The sequence below is a fragment of the Eucyclogobius newberryi genome, unplaced genomic scaffold (assembly GCF_026437365.1).
Source record: "Eucyclogobius newberryi isolate DKJ021-1_F unplaced genomic scaffold, fEucNew1.0.hap1 SCAF_3, whole genome shotgun sequence".
Taxonomy (NCBI): Eukaryota; Metazoa; Chordata; class Actinopteri; order Gobiiformes; family Gobiidae; genus Eucyclogobius; species Eucyclogobius newberryi.
The window spans coordinates 5,582,342-5,597,146 of NW_027315945.1; the positions used below are offsets into that span (position 1 = coordinate 5,582,342).

Below are 14,805 nucleotides of genomic sequence, written 5' to 3' on the forward strand. Positions count from 1 at the left end.
ATGCTTGTTTGTTATGGAACATAACCGACCGCTTTCTAATGACGTATTTATTGTATTATTGTCTGTGTGATTTTAATGCATGTCTTTCCTGTTGTGAAGCACTTTGAATTGCCTTGTGTATGAATTGTGCTCTACAAATAAACTTGCCTTGCCTATTAAGAATATAATCTATAATTAGGGGAAGAATGTCTTTGAGGAGTCTGCTTGGAATAGGGTCTTGGACACAAGTTGAGGACATAATGGCTGAAGTTATCTCGGCTTGATCAACAGCTGTGAACCTTTCTAAAGTCACTGATGGATTTATATGGGACATTAATTTCACAGCTTGGGCTTGTTCAGGGCTAATAATGGGAGTCATTTAATTTAGTTTATCTCTACTGTTGTGATTTTATTGTTAAAAATAGAAGAAAATCATAAGGAGTTGAGAGGGCACTACTGCGTGTGTTAGCCTGGCTACAGTGCTGAAAAGAAATCTAGTGTTATTTTTGTTGATTATCAAATTTGAATAGTATCTGGTCTAGGCCTTATGCAGAGCCTACTTATAGGACAGTAGGCAGATTGTCCATGCTTTTAGGGATTTTTCCGTGTGGGAGAGTCTTCCTTATTTTCTAACTCTTTGTTTAGGTGACTGCAGTTCATCATTGTACCATGGGGAGGCGCGTTTTGGCCTGAGGACCTTCAGTAGCAGCAAGAGCAAATTTCAGAGAATTCAATATTGTGTCAACAAATTGATCACTTACACTGGGACTAAAGCTGTTCTGCCCTGAATATTCAATTATTTTTTTGAACTCTGAAATAGATTTTTCAGATATTGTCCTTTTCATTGTAGTTTTATTCTGTGGGGCTGGATAATCTATAAGAATAAACTGAAAGGTAATTAGGAAACTATCTGACAATATTGGGGTTTGAGGGAAGACCTTTAAATCTAGGGTGTCACAGTCTGCTCACTTCCTGTCTGCTGGTGTCTTTCCACTCTGCCACTCAGCCCCACCTCCTCCTCAGACCCACTCCCTACTTCGTCTTCTTCTAGTATTGTTTATTGGTGGTTGGCACGCAACTCAAAGGTGCATTACCGCCACCGTCCGGTATGGAGTGTAGGCCCAATCAGTCCTTCAATCCTCCCCATCAATCCTGTCGACTCAAGGTACATAAGGAGTACCTTTACTCTTGTGAGATACTACATTTAATCCCATGTTCTCATACTCTTTCTTTCAGAATTTGTCTTTGCTGCTGAAATTTAGGGCAATGAATAATGACGTACTCCCCTGTTCAATGTTTCCCCATTATTCTGAGGGTGTCATTCAGCCCTGTGTGTCCCAACCTCAGACTCGTCAGAACATCCTCCTCTCTTCAGCTCTTACTGCTCCACTCTCTTTTCTTATCCTCTGCTCTCGTTTGTATAGTACACAAAAACCGGCCTTTGAGGCCATTGAGTCCCATCTCCTCTGCAGTCATTTCCTAACTTCTTCCTTAATTATGGTTTTGATTTCTGTTTTACAATACTTAATGGGGAAGTCCACCTTTGCTTTTGTAGCTCCTTCTTTTGAATATCTGCCAGCTCGTTCCCTTCCACCCCTGTGTGCGCTGGGACCCACAAAAAGGTTACTTGTTTCCCTTGCCTGTTTATTCTTTCTAGTACTTGTCCTATTTTACAGATTACGTCTTGTCTGGTTTCTGATTTTTAATACTTGTTATTGCATTACATTTTTCTCTTGCCCATTTTCCTCCACCAGCTCAGTGCCAAAAGCACAGCCACCAGTTCTGCTGTAAACACAGCTATATAATCACTTACTCTTTCTCTTCTCAACAATTTCTATATCAGGGATGACAAAAGCTACTCCAACTTTAACACTAGTTTACTTTGATGCATCAGTGTAAATTACTAGATTTTTCTGAATACTCTCGATTTACATACCCAATCACATTAATACTACTACATTTCTTTCTTCTCAACAAACTCAGATCTACCACAGGCTCTTTCAAAAACCATGGAGGGAGATTGGAACTGTCGGGCTCACGTCCAGCTGGTTTATTCCTATTCTTTGGGCCTCACTCACTCCTATCCACCCAAAGCTGGTGAAGGCTTCAGTACATTTAGTCCTGGGTGGCTTACACTATGTCCTTGTAAATTATAATATGTTAGAATAAGCTGCTCTCTTCTACTATCTAGAGGCATCTCCCCCATTTCAACATGGAGTGCAGCTACTGGAGCTGACTTTATGGCCCCACAGCACACTCTTAAAGCACGCTCCCCACTCCTGTCCTCTCAAGCATCTCATAATGTTAATCGCTTTTTTACACTATTATTTTGCTTATATGCAACCCCCATGTCAATTTAGTGTCAAACCACAACCCCAAATACTTAAACTCACTAACTTTTTCTAAATTCACCCCATAAAGCTTAATGTTGATATGGTCAACTTTCCTCCTGGTTGTTTTTGTTTTATTTACAGAAAATCTAAATTCTCACTTAATTGTCCATGTTTCCACTTTATGTATGTCAATAAATTCAATATTTCTACCTCTCTTCCACATTACTCCATCTTCTGCATAAAGGGAGACCCCTATAGAGCCTTCAACATTACAAAATATTTCATTAATCATAATAGAAAACAGCACCGGGCTCACTATACTACCCTGTGGCGTACCATTTTTTATGTCATACTTTGAGCTACTTTCCCCACACGCACTGAAATATTCCTACCAGTTAAAAAATGTCTAACCTGTCCTAACATCTTGCCTCTTATTCCCAGTGTGTCTGCCGCTGCCGGTCCTTTAAACGCCCCCAACGCGCCGCGCTCGACGCCGAAGACGCAGGAATTGTGCCGCAAAAACGCAGGACGCGTTCGACGTGCGTTTACATAGACTTTGAATGTAAGCTGGACGCTTTGGACGCCCCGGTCTGAGGGCCCCTTTATGCTCTCTGCAATCTGGTTCATAAACTAAATAAAATCGTGTCGCAGACGAGTCATACGCCTGCTCAGCCTCTGTAATACGGTTTGGAGATTACTGGGCAAGGGAAGAATGTAACATTAGTTTGATCAGCGCTATACATTTAAAGCGTATTATTAGACATGAAAACCGCAGTAGAAGTCTCTCACCTCTGTATAATGCATGAATGGATCACGACATTTTACACTTTGCTTATTTGTTTACATGCCTGCTAGGTATTTTAAGTTGAGCTGCTATTTTTATTTAATTCAAAGTTTGCACTATTATTTCTTATTCAAGCTACACCTCAAAGAAAGGTGCACTATTAAAGTGTTAAAAATAAAATAACCTGTTTAAAAGATTTAAAAAATCTCCCCGAAATGTTAAGGTTCACATGTCCGAAGGTTCGCTAGTCCGAAGGTGTCTCCGTGCAGCGGGCTCTCCTCGCCTCCCTTTGCCCCACACACTGCTTTTTGGACTTTTCTAGCCTTGATGCACTTTTTATGATTAAACTCACGTATTTTCCAGAACCGACTTGTTTCTGTGCATAGCCTGAGCTCCTTATCGTATTATTAATGAATGAATTAACTCAAATAGCAGCAGTTTCGGCCGCGCGCCGCGGCTCTGTAGACACTCCCGTCTTGGCCAGCTGAATTTCCTTTTTGACTACCAATCCTACGGTGATCGGATCACGCGTTTCTATATATTCATATATCATTTCTATACTTTGATCAAATGAAGGTATAAAGCGGAGGATTCGATATGTTCCCTTGTTATTTGCATATACACAGTACAACATGCGGTGCCTCTTGTAAGCAGCTGGTGCATTAAACGTGACGAGCCCCAGTGCGTGTCTTTGTGCTTCGTGCACATTTTACAGACTGACTACATCCTGATGCCGTCTGCACCTTCACTTTAGCCTATGAGGAACTTTCGGACTAGTGAACCTTCGGACCAGTGAACCTTCGAACCAGTGAACCTTCGGACTAGAGAACCTTTAAAACCTTCGGACTAGCGAACCTTCGGTCTCGTGGGGGGTAACCCTCAAATGAGCTAAAGGCTTTCTTAGTTTTAGGACTCAAACCCTTGAGAGGGTGAGAACACTGCCACACCACCATCTTGGCCTGTGCTCCTAAAAGCGATTTGGAGGAAGTTGACTTAATGTTTAGCAGTCCATATTTGTTATGCTTATTTCTTGTTTATTTGTATCTGGTGTGAGTGCTAATTTATTAAGTTATTTTAAGCTTCTCTGATATTTTATCACTATTGCCATTATTTGCGTGAGGGACACACACAGTCTCACATTTACCTTGAATCTGAACACTTAATTTTTGACAGACCGGGCGAAAACACAGCAACAGAGTCTTACAATGCTGGTCTATGCCCAGGGCTCATCGCTGGCTGGTCACTTTAGACAACTAAGGGACGTACCCTCTAACGTGGGATGGATGCCTTCTCTCCGTATGAGCCGTTGTATCGCACAGAGATGTCCTTGGGTCTGCTGCTTTCTCCTTATCTAGGAATGTGGTCTGTGTGAGGCCATTTTCAGCACAAATCTAGAGTTAATATAGTTGGTATTCCCCTATTATATCAAAGTGCAGTTTTAATACAATTAAGTAAAGTTAATATTTGGTATTCCCTTCAGGTTCTAGCTGAAGTTGTTGTCAAAATTGACTTCTTCAAATGTATCTTTTTCTGAATATCATGTCTTTTTACAAAATGTCAGAACACAGCTCATATTTTTTGTGACTAGTTCTTTAAAAAAATAAATTAAAGTCCTGGTCACACAAATAGAGAAAGCACAAAGCTTCAAGTCCAGTAAAAGTCCTGAGTCTTGAGTGCATTTTATCTAGTCAAGTCTCAAGTCCTCAAAATATGATAAGATAAGATAATCCTTTATTGTCCCACATGGGAAATTTCATTGTTGCAACGCAGGAAGATACAGAGGTAGATACAGAAGAAAAGAACAGATCACTTATAGGAAGTCTGAAAAACACTCTCAGTAGAAGATCTTCTATAAACAAAAACTCCCATAGACAAAACCTCCCATTTCCCAACAAGGGATGGAGGGGAACATAATAAAGATAAAAATAAATAAATGAATACCATTGCATGTGATCACGACAGTAATTGCACATGAATATGTGTCACGACAGTAATTGCACATGAATTGCACATGAATAATAGTGACTCAAGTCTCCCTCGAGTCCACCTCTGTATTTATGAGTGAAAATGTATTTCCCTGTTTCTTTGTCAAAACATCTCAGAATGACCCAGAACATAAATAGAACTATCATTCTGATCACTTTAACCATCTCCTCTAGTGCACAGTGCACCATGGGCTCTGCTCGACCTAGATTGCTCACTCTGGTGAAACTATCGGCTCATATGCTGTTGTCTTTGTAAAGTCTCCACATTTGACTGTAGGACACGGCCGTGTGGAGACCTCATAGGCAACTACTCCTCCACTGTGAGGACGTGGATGTGTGTTGGCACTTGTACATTCAGCAGAGTAGAAATAGACTCATAATTTCAACTAAACAGACAAGTATTATCTTCAATGATGTGTAAACTGTGCACACTGGAGAATGTGCACACTTGACAGCGACTTCCTGTAGACTGTGTGAAGGCATTCCAAACAAACATGGATGTGGGGTAGAACATGGCCTGACAGCAGGGGGGGGCAAAACAACACCTCCCCCTGAGACTGCAGCATCTGGTCCAGGGAAGAGAGAGATTGAAACAATGGTTTTCATTCACAATGTGTACCCCTGCAGAGAAGTCTTGTCCACAGAGAGTGAGTCCACAAGAATACCACACACCCTTTTTACATGTGTTGATGTGAGTAAGCAGAATTACATCAAAACCTGTTACTACTCTTTGCAGTTCACTAGTCAAATTAACCTGTTTGGTGGGAAAGTTCCTGTGTAATGATTTTACATCAGGCAAGTTGCAGTCTTTAACAAACTTTTAACTGAATCCCTCTGCCTATGCCATCAATAAGCGGCATTCTATTGAAAATGCAGAGAGGGTTCAGCTGAGGACCTTAGATGGAGAATTGACCTTGTGCATCCTTTCAGTTGATGGAGGAAACCGAAAGCAAACTCCACACAGAACGACCTGGGATCTTCTTGCTAGTGAGTGCTAGCCACTTTCCCGTGTAGGCAGATGCCTAGGGCCCTATATGACTGCCAGAAACAAAAAGCTTAGAAAAGAATAAACGCGCTGAACGACGTTCAGTCAGCGTGAGTAGTATTTTTTATAGCATTTTTATCGGCTTAGCAAGAGGCCCCACCGCTGACGGCGCTGGAGTGCTAAGCAGTCGCTCAGTGCGTGCCCAAAGTGGAGCCACGGAACGCACAAGCATCGCACAAGCTCAAAGGAGGAGAGCGAGGGAAAGAGAGAGGAGGAGACGGGTAGTTCCAGAGCGTAATCTTACCTGTAAATGCTTTTTTCATTCTTCACAAATCTGTTTTCAAAAGTTTCAAGCCCCTCCCCGGAGCGTTACCATGGAGATCATCTCACTAATAAATTATATAATGCTTAAAAGAGCTACAATGCGGGGCCAATAAGCATACTTTTATATTATTTAATCCATTTATGGCCATTTTACTTTTGAACGAATATGCTGTATTAAAGAGTAGGGAAGTTAATTGTTTAAAAAATATGTATATATAAAAGTCACCCAAAAGCTAATAAGAGGAGGAAATATGAGGAAGTGTATGTAGCACTTGGCTTCACTGTGACTGAGGTGGAGATGAGGAAAGACCACCGTGTCTACTGTGTCTTTAATGTTGGCAGCGACAGCATGAAGCCAAATAAATTACACATCAATAAAACACACACTTGTGACTGATTCAGAATTAGCCATGACCAAATGATTGGTACCTGTCATGTTGACAGGGACGTAAAAACAATTATTTCAAGGCTTGCTTTCAACATAAATTCTGCAATTGAACATTGAATTAAAGTGAAATGTGTATTCAATGTAACTGTTTAACATGTGTAACATGTTTTTTTTTATGTGTACAAATTGAAACAATAAATTGAACACAGGCACCACAAGTCCAATAGTCAAGTTTAATTTAGTCTAAAGTTGATCAAATCTGTCAATTTCAAAATCCGAATGTCCTTTTTTCCATTTGTCAGAATCAGATTTGTTTGATGTTTATTATCAGTTCGGTCCAGTCCTTGGTCGTCTGTGATTTTTGTGTCATCCACTTCCTTGTAATTGCCTTTTTCCCTGACAGTCCCTAAACACGTGATAGTGGTGTGCCTCCTGGCTACCACAGTTTCTCCAAAAGTTAATATTTCCTTGTAAATAGTGGACACTTTTACATGATGTTATGAAAAAACGTGACCATTGAGATGTACACACACACACACACACACACATTTTCCCACTCTTCATCCGTCCTCTTTTTCCCATGTGTTTTTGATATATTTAGTAGTTCAGATTAGAAATGCATTGATATCATTGAGATATTAGCCATGATTTTAAAAATGGGCACATTGCTTTAAGATTGATTCTGTCCCTAGACGTCAACGCGCTGTCTGCCTCTACACACGTCTGTGCTGAGCCTCTGTATCGTTTGTGAAAACTCTCTTGTCAACGCCTCCACCTTATGTGTGGAGCTTTTGTATCTTTAACGACGGACCCAGTTTCATCTGCCCCCTCCTTGAATTTAGCTTTAGCTAAACTAATTGTCCCAGACCTACTCTCAGCCTATAAGCGAACTAAGAAGCCGCTTAGGGCCCCGAGGCGTTAATAGGGCCCCCAATCTGGCAACCCGTCTTAAGCTACATACAGACTGCAGACGCCTAATCGCGCCCGACGCAGAATTTGAGCGCGTGTACATTTGAAAGGTTTACGCACCAGACGCGCGCTATCGACGCCCCTGCCACTGTACACAGGCGCGCGTATGGCGCGCTCCAGCTGTCTGCGCACATGTTGTTGTTGTCGCATGAGCAGTGGAGTTGTTGTTGTGGCCTTTCATTGTGTAAAATGGCAGATATCGAGAGCGTTGTTTTCACGTATTTGGTTTTCAAAACCCTCATACGGAGGCGCCGGGCTCTGCGGCGACGTGCCTGGGAACACCAGATACTGCAGAGACGGTCTGAGTTTGGCGAATACCACCATTTGCTTCAAGAGCTGCGTCTCGACGAACAACGCTTTCAGCGCTATTTTAGTCTGTCCCGGACCCAGTTTGACGACCTGTTGTCCCGCGTTGGTGCAAGGATAACATACCAGGACACCAACTACAGACGCTCGATTCCAGCTGCTGAGCGCTTGTCCATCTGTCTTCGGTCAGTAATTCATCAGATGTAATAATAACCGAGTGTATTGTTAAACATACATAGCTAATAAAAGTAATCAGTGTAAATAGTCCTGTAATAGTTAGTAAAAAGTCTTTATATTGCTTGTTCTTGAAATATGTTCTTGGTATATTTGATAAAAGTACAAGTAAACTGTATTTAGGCTACATAGTTGTATGTTTGTTTTTTGATCCAGATATCTTGCCACTGGAGACTCCTACAGGACAATTTTCAGCAGCGTCGCCTCCATTGTCCCTGATGTGGCGGCTGCCATCAGGTGCGTTGCAGCAGAGTTCGAGGAGCGGTGGAACTACCCTCTCTGCTGTGTAGCTGTGTACGGCAAACATGTGCGGATGAAGGCCCCCCCAACTCAGGATCCAGCTTCTTCAACTACAAGGGGGATCACTTGCTGGTTCTCCTTGCCGTGGTCGATGCCCGGTATAGGTTCCGGGTTATGGATGTGGGGGGATACGGGAGGACGAGTGATGGGGGAACCTTTGCAAACTCTGCATTTGGTCAGGCCCTGCGTGAAGGTACCCTCCAGCTGCCCCCTGACCAGAACCTGCCCGGGACTGAAGGCAGAGGCCTACAGCCCCATGTTTTTGTAGCAGTTGAAGCCTTCCCGCTGCAAAGACATCTGATGAGACCCTTCCCTGGACGTGGGCGCCTCCCCATTGAAGAGCGGGTCTTCAACTACCGCCTCTCTCGGGCACGGCTGGTGGTTGAAGACCCCTTTGGGATCTGGACTTCACAGTGGAGCATGTTTCTGCGGCGGCTGGAAGTCCACCCAGAAGTTGTAGCAAAGTGTGTGAAGGCAACTTGTCTCCTCCACAACTTCATGCGAGCCACAGCGCCGGAGCATGTGCCTGGAGCGTGGGGAGATGGAGAACAGGGCGCTGGAGCACAGGAGGAGCCACTGCCAGGTATGGGGCGGACCGGGGCAAACAACGCATCCCAAGAGGCCTTGAGGGTGCGGGATGTGTTTAAGGCCCATTTTAATGAAGAGGGAGCCACTGGAATGACCCACAACGGCTCTTTTAAGAGCCACCCACTACACAATAAAGAGCCTAACGGACATTTAAATAATCAAACTGTCCTTTTAGATATATTTTTCTACAGTCTGTTGTACAGTTGTAATATTGTTTTTTAAATAAACAGTGATTAGCTTCTCAGTTCTTGTCCTTGGTTGTTTTTGTGTATGATCTTAGATTTTGGGACATCTTTAAACAGACATTGATATTCCCTACAGTCAATAAATGCCATACCTTTAGACCGATTGTAATCCAATTTCTTATTTTTTTTACAATTAGCTATATATTTACAACACACTGTTTTGTGAGAGAAGGAATAAAAGTGTGTTACATGACCTGCAATTTTTGTTGTTGCTGTGATGTAAAGTTAAGTGCAGTTAATGCCCTATTTGAAAAGCAAATCCTTAAACAATGGATTACCAACTTTAACCCAGCGCCGCACAAGAATCCCTTCGCTTATCCCAATCACGCACCCTCTGACATGTACGCTACAGTTTAGTGTATTGTGGTTATGCATTTATTCAGGGTTGACTGGTTTAGCAGCTCATGCATCCAGATGTGGTGGTGGTCCTGTCTCTCATGCATATACATTAGGAATACACATGGCTTTGTCATATGGCAGCCAACAGAATAGTCATGTATAGTGACTAATAATAATAGTCTGACCCACAACGGCTCTTTTAAGAGCCATCCACTACACAATAGAGAGCCCAATGGACATGTAAATAATCAAACTGTCCTTTTATGTAAATTTTTCTACAGTCTGTTGTACAGTTGTAATTTTGTTTTTTAAATAAACAGTGATTAGCTTCTCAGTTCTTGTCCTTGGTTGTTTTTGTGTGTGATCTTTAAATAGACATTGGTATTTCCTACAGTCAACAAATGCCAAACCTTCAGACCGAGCTTTAGAACTTCAAATAAACTTATATATTTAAAAAGAACATCCAGACGGGATTGTGATGGGAGCAATATGAAATATGAAAAAGGTGCAGAGGACACATGTTTTGAAATGTTACACGACAGCGTCAGCTCTGATTGGCTGCTACGCTTCAGCTGCAGGAGACTTCAGCATATTTGAACGCGTCGCGTAAGCCGCTTTCGTCGCCTCGGCCAGCTCATACGCGCGCTCAAAGCGTCGAGAGCGTAAAAAAACTCACCAATCGCGCCGCAAAAACGAAGAAATCGCGCAGCGGATAACGCACTACGTGCTCGACGCGCGTTTACATAGACTTTGAATGTAAACTGGACGCTTCGGCCGCGGCGGTGTGGACGAGGCTTTACTTTAGCCGGCTGGACCACATTAAAATGCACCAGAAGACCCAAAAAAGGTCTGTTTATTCATTTAGTGCTAATGTGGCTGTAGACCCTTAACGCCCACAAATACGCCCAAAAACATATCTGGGAGTTGTGTTATTTGTACAGGGAGTAGAGGTGATGTCAGCGGAATGCCAAGTTGCATTGTGGGATTTAAGTTATCAATATTTGAGCTTGTGAGGTGCTGAGAATAAACTAACCAAGATGGCAAACGGATGCCCTGGAGTTTTGGTGCTTTGTTTGCGTTGAAAAAAGTTCCCATATGTGAATTGTTCACTGACAATGGCAATAAAACTAATTCTGATGACGTGGTGAGGGGCCCCCAAAAATGTTTTTGCTTAGGGCCCCCTGAAGGCTTGGGCCGGCTATTGACTATTGATTAGTGGGTAGGTGCGCCAGGCTCTTCTTGGAATTTGCAGTGGCCTTAGTGCCGACTGTCAATCTGACCAGCGTGTGTTCTGACCCTCTCCCCAGGCACCTGCTCTGCTGCTGCGCCTGGACACCGGCACAATGGGCTATTGTGTGTGGAATTATTTACATGCTCAATTGTAATTGTGTCTAAACAGTAGTAGTATTAATTGTAAAGAATTTCTAATTTAAAGAAATTTAAAGGTGCTATTTTCAGGCTATCCATCAAATAGTTTAAGTAAAATCACAAAGACATGACAAAAATCACAAAACAGTTTAAGAAGTTAAAGAAAAGAGTGCAAAGAAGATCCAGTTACATTTAAGTTACATCCACAGCTAAACAAAACTGCCTTTAGCTTGGATTTGAGCATTGCCAGACCTGTTTAGTCCTGAGTCTGGCACCAGCAGGAGGCCGGTCCCTGAGGTCCTCAGAGTCTGAGATGGTTCATATGGCACTAAAATGTACTTTGGTGCTAGGCCATGGAGAGACTTGTACACAAGCAAAGCTGCTTTAAAGTTTTTTTTTTCTGAGCCACAGAGAGCCAGAGCAGAGACCTGAGCACAGGACTGATGTGATTGTAGGGGCATGTGGTCTGAGACACAGATACCAATTTCAACAAAGTACTTCCTGTCTACCAATTTGACCATTTTAGGGCAGTGCCATTGATGCCCACCCAGTCCTCTAGTCTCTGTAAGAGGATCCCATGATCGACAGTGTCAAAAGCAGCACTCAGATCTAACAGAATTAAGACTGAGGCTTTGCCCGTGTCAGTGTTCAGGCGGATGTCATTTGTCACCTTGACAAGAGCAGTCTCAGTGCTGTGATGAGGTCTAAAACCTGACTGAAAAACATCAAATGAGTTGTTTATTAAGAGGAAATCTGTGAGCTGTTGTAAACAACCTTTTCAAGGACTTTGCCCCAAAATGGCAGATTAGAGATGGGCTGGTAATGACTCAGTACTGCGGCATCTAGACTGCTCTTCTTTAGGAGAGGCTTTATGACCGCAGTTTTCAAAGACGTTGGGAATGTTCCAGATTGAAGCGACATGTTAACTATTTGAGTGAATGATGCTAATAAACTGTTCAGCACAGACTTTATAAATCTGGTGGGTGACACATCGAAGCAGCATGTAGATGAACTCAGACTGGTGATGAGCTCATGGACAGTTTTGTCAGTTACAGGTGCAAAGTGAGTTAGCTCTAAGTGTCTTGGTGGTTTTAGGGTTATTTTTTGCATTGTTGAATTTATAGCATTTTTAATGCCCTGAACTTTGTCATTAAAGAATAATGAAACTCGTTGCACTTGGATGTGGAAATCAGTTCTAACGGCAGCTGAGCTGGAGGGTTTGTTAATCTGTTTACTGTGGCAAACAGGACACGCGAGTTGTTACTGCAGCTTCCAATTATTTCAGAAAAATATCCTTACCTAATTCTATTATCTTTAACAATCTGGTGAAAAAATGTATACCTTTTGTAATCCAAGTCTTAAACCTCAAGTCAGTTCTGTTTGGTACAAAACCTTGGTCATGAGTCAACCAATTTGAGATTTTAACATCTTTGTTTATTTTTCATGTCAGCTCCATCTATGTTGTAAGCACAGATTTTACCCAGGGATTCTCAATTTCCTCCAAATGGCACAAACGTTTGTCATCTGCCAGTAAGGCCTGTACAGGAACTCCCGGCACAATTGTCAATATGTTTCCAATGAGCTTCACATTCTCTGTCAAACCAGTACGTGTTTTTCCATAAAAAAATAATAATAATCTGGACCATAAATTTCAAATCAATCTTCAAACTGAAAAAATACAGTTGGCTGATGAATTCAAATATCTTGGGCTGGTACTAGACCCCCAACTCAAATTTGACAAACACATTAAGAAAATATCCAAAACAATATAAAGAAATCTAAATTGTTTAAAACTATTCAGAAACTACATCCCAAACCAAGAGGCCCTGCTGTACATGCTACATGCTACATGCTACATGCTATTCTCTCACATCTTATACTGCATTGTCATGCCAGGCAGCTCCCTCAGCCACAAACAAAAATCGGTTCACTTTACAACAAGGCAATACAAATTATGGATAGAAAACCTGTCCGATTTCATCACTGCCACATTCTTAAGAATTATAATTTATTAATTTTTGAAAGCTTCATTAACCTGTGTTTTCTTAAATTATGTTTCAAATGTATTAATAACTTGGCCCCTGAACCGATCAGTACATTTATACAGAGACTAAACAGCAGCAGCATTGACAAGAGGCTCCTCAAACAAAAACTGTCAAATCCCACAGTGCAGGACGTCATCTGGACAATCATCCTTCTCCTTTAAGAGCTGTAAACTCTGGAATTCATTACCCCCTGAAATAAAATGCATCTCGGACGTAAATATGTTTACCTCAAGACTGGAGGTGAACATATTTACATGGGCTGGACATGGGCTGGCTGAAAGAAAATCAAAACCGTACCCACCTGTAAGTGTTATGAATGTGTACGTGTGACGTGTACGAGTGACGTGTACGAGAGACGTGTACGAGTGACGTGTACGAGTACGAGTGACGTGTACGAGTGACGTGTACGAGTGACGTGTATGAGTACGAGTGACGTGTACGAGTGACGTGTACGAGTGACGTGTACGAGTGACGTGTACGAGTACGAGTGACGTGTACGAGTGACGTGTACGAGTGACGTGTACGAGTACGAGTGACGTGTACGAGTGACGTGTACGAGTGACGTGTACGAGTGACGTGTACGAGTGACGTGTACGAGTACGAGTGACGAGTACGAGTGACGTGTACGAGTGACGTGTACGAGTGACGTGTACGAGTACGAGTGACGTGTACGAGTGACGTGTACGAGTACGAGTACGAGTGACGTGTACGAGTGACGTGTACGAGTGACGTGTACGAGTACGAGTGACGTGTACGAGTGACGTGTACGAGTGACGTGTACGAGTGAAGTGACGTGTACGAGTACGAGTGACGTGTACGAGTACGAGTGACGTGTACGAGTGACGTGTACGAGTGACGTGTACGAGTACGAGTGACGTGTACGAGTGATGTGTACGAGTACGAGTGACGTGTACGAGTGACGTGTACGAGTGACGTGTACGAGTATGAGTGACGTGTACGAGTGACGTGTACGGGTACGAGTCACGTGTACGGGTACGAGTCACGTGTACGGGTACGAGTGACGTGTACGAGTGACGTGTACGAGTGACGTGTACGAGTGACGTGTACGTGTACGAGTGACGTGTACGAGTGACGTGTACGAGTGACGTGTACGAGTGACGTGTACGAGAACGAGTGACGTGTACGAGTCACGTGTACGAGTGACGTGTACGAGTGATGTGTACGAGTACGAGTGACGTGTACGAGTGACGTGTACGAGTACGAGTGACGTGTACGAGTACGAGTGACGTGTACGAGTGACGTGTACGAGTACGAGTGACGTGTACGAGTACGAGTGACGTGTACGAGTGACGTGTATGAGTGACGTGTACGAGTACGAGTGACGTGTACGAGTGATGTGTACGAGTGAAGAATGAGTTGTATAGATGTGTACATTTATCACTGATTTATTTAAATAATGGAAATGTGTTTTAATGTGTTAATATCTGTGGGGGGATTTAGAAAAGCCAAACCAGGGACAGGAGTTGAAAACTAGCACTGGCTATAAACTTTGTATGCATCATTGGCTGTAAGCTTTGTTTTGTAACTATGTATGATGCATTGTCCCTGTCAAATAAATAAATAAATACAGCAACGCTCTGATATGAGCTTAAAGGTGCCATAACATGCTTTT

The 14,805-nt window shown here is 42.7% G+C and overlaps 1 pseudogene; it reads left to right on the forward strand.

Annotated features, from left to right (window-relative positions):
• Positions 1–7,936: 7,936 nt before the first annotated feature.
• On the forward strand, positions 7,937–9,473 carry LOC140374045 (uncharacterized; annotated as a pseudogene).
• The last annotated feature ends 5,332 nt before the right edge of the window (positions 9,474–14,805 follow it).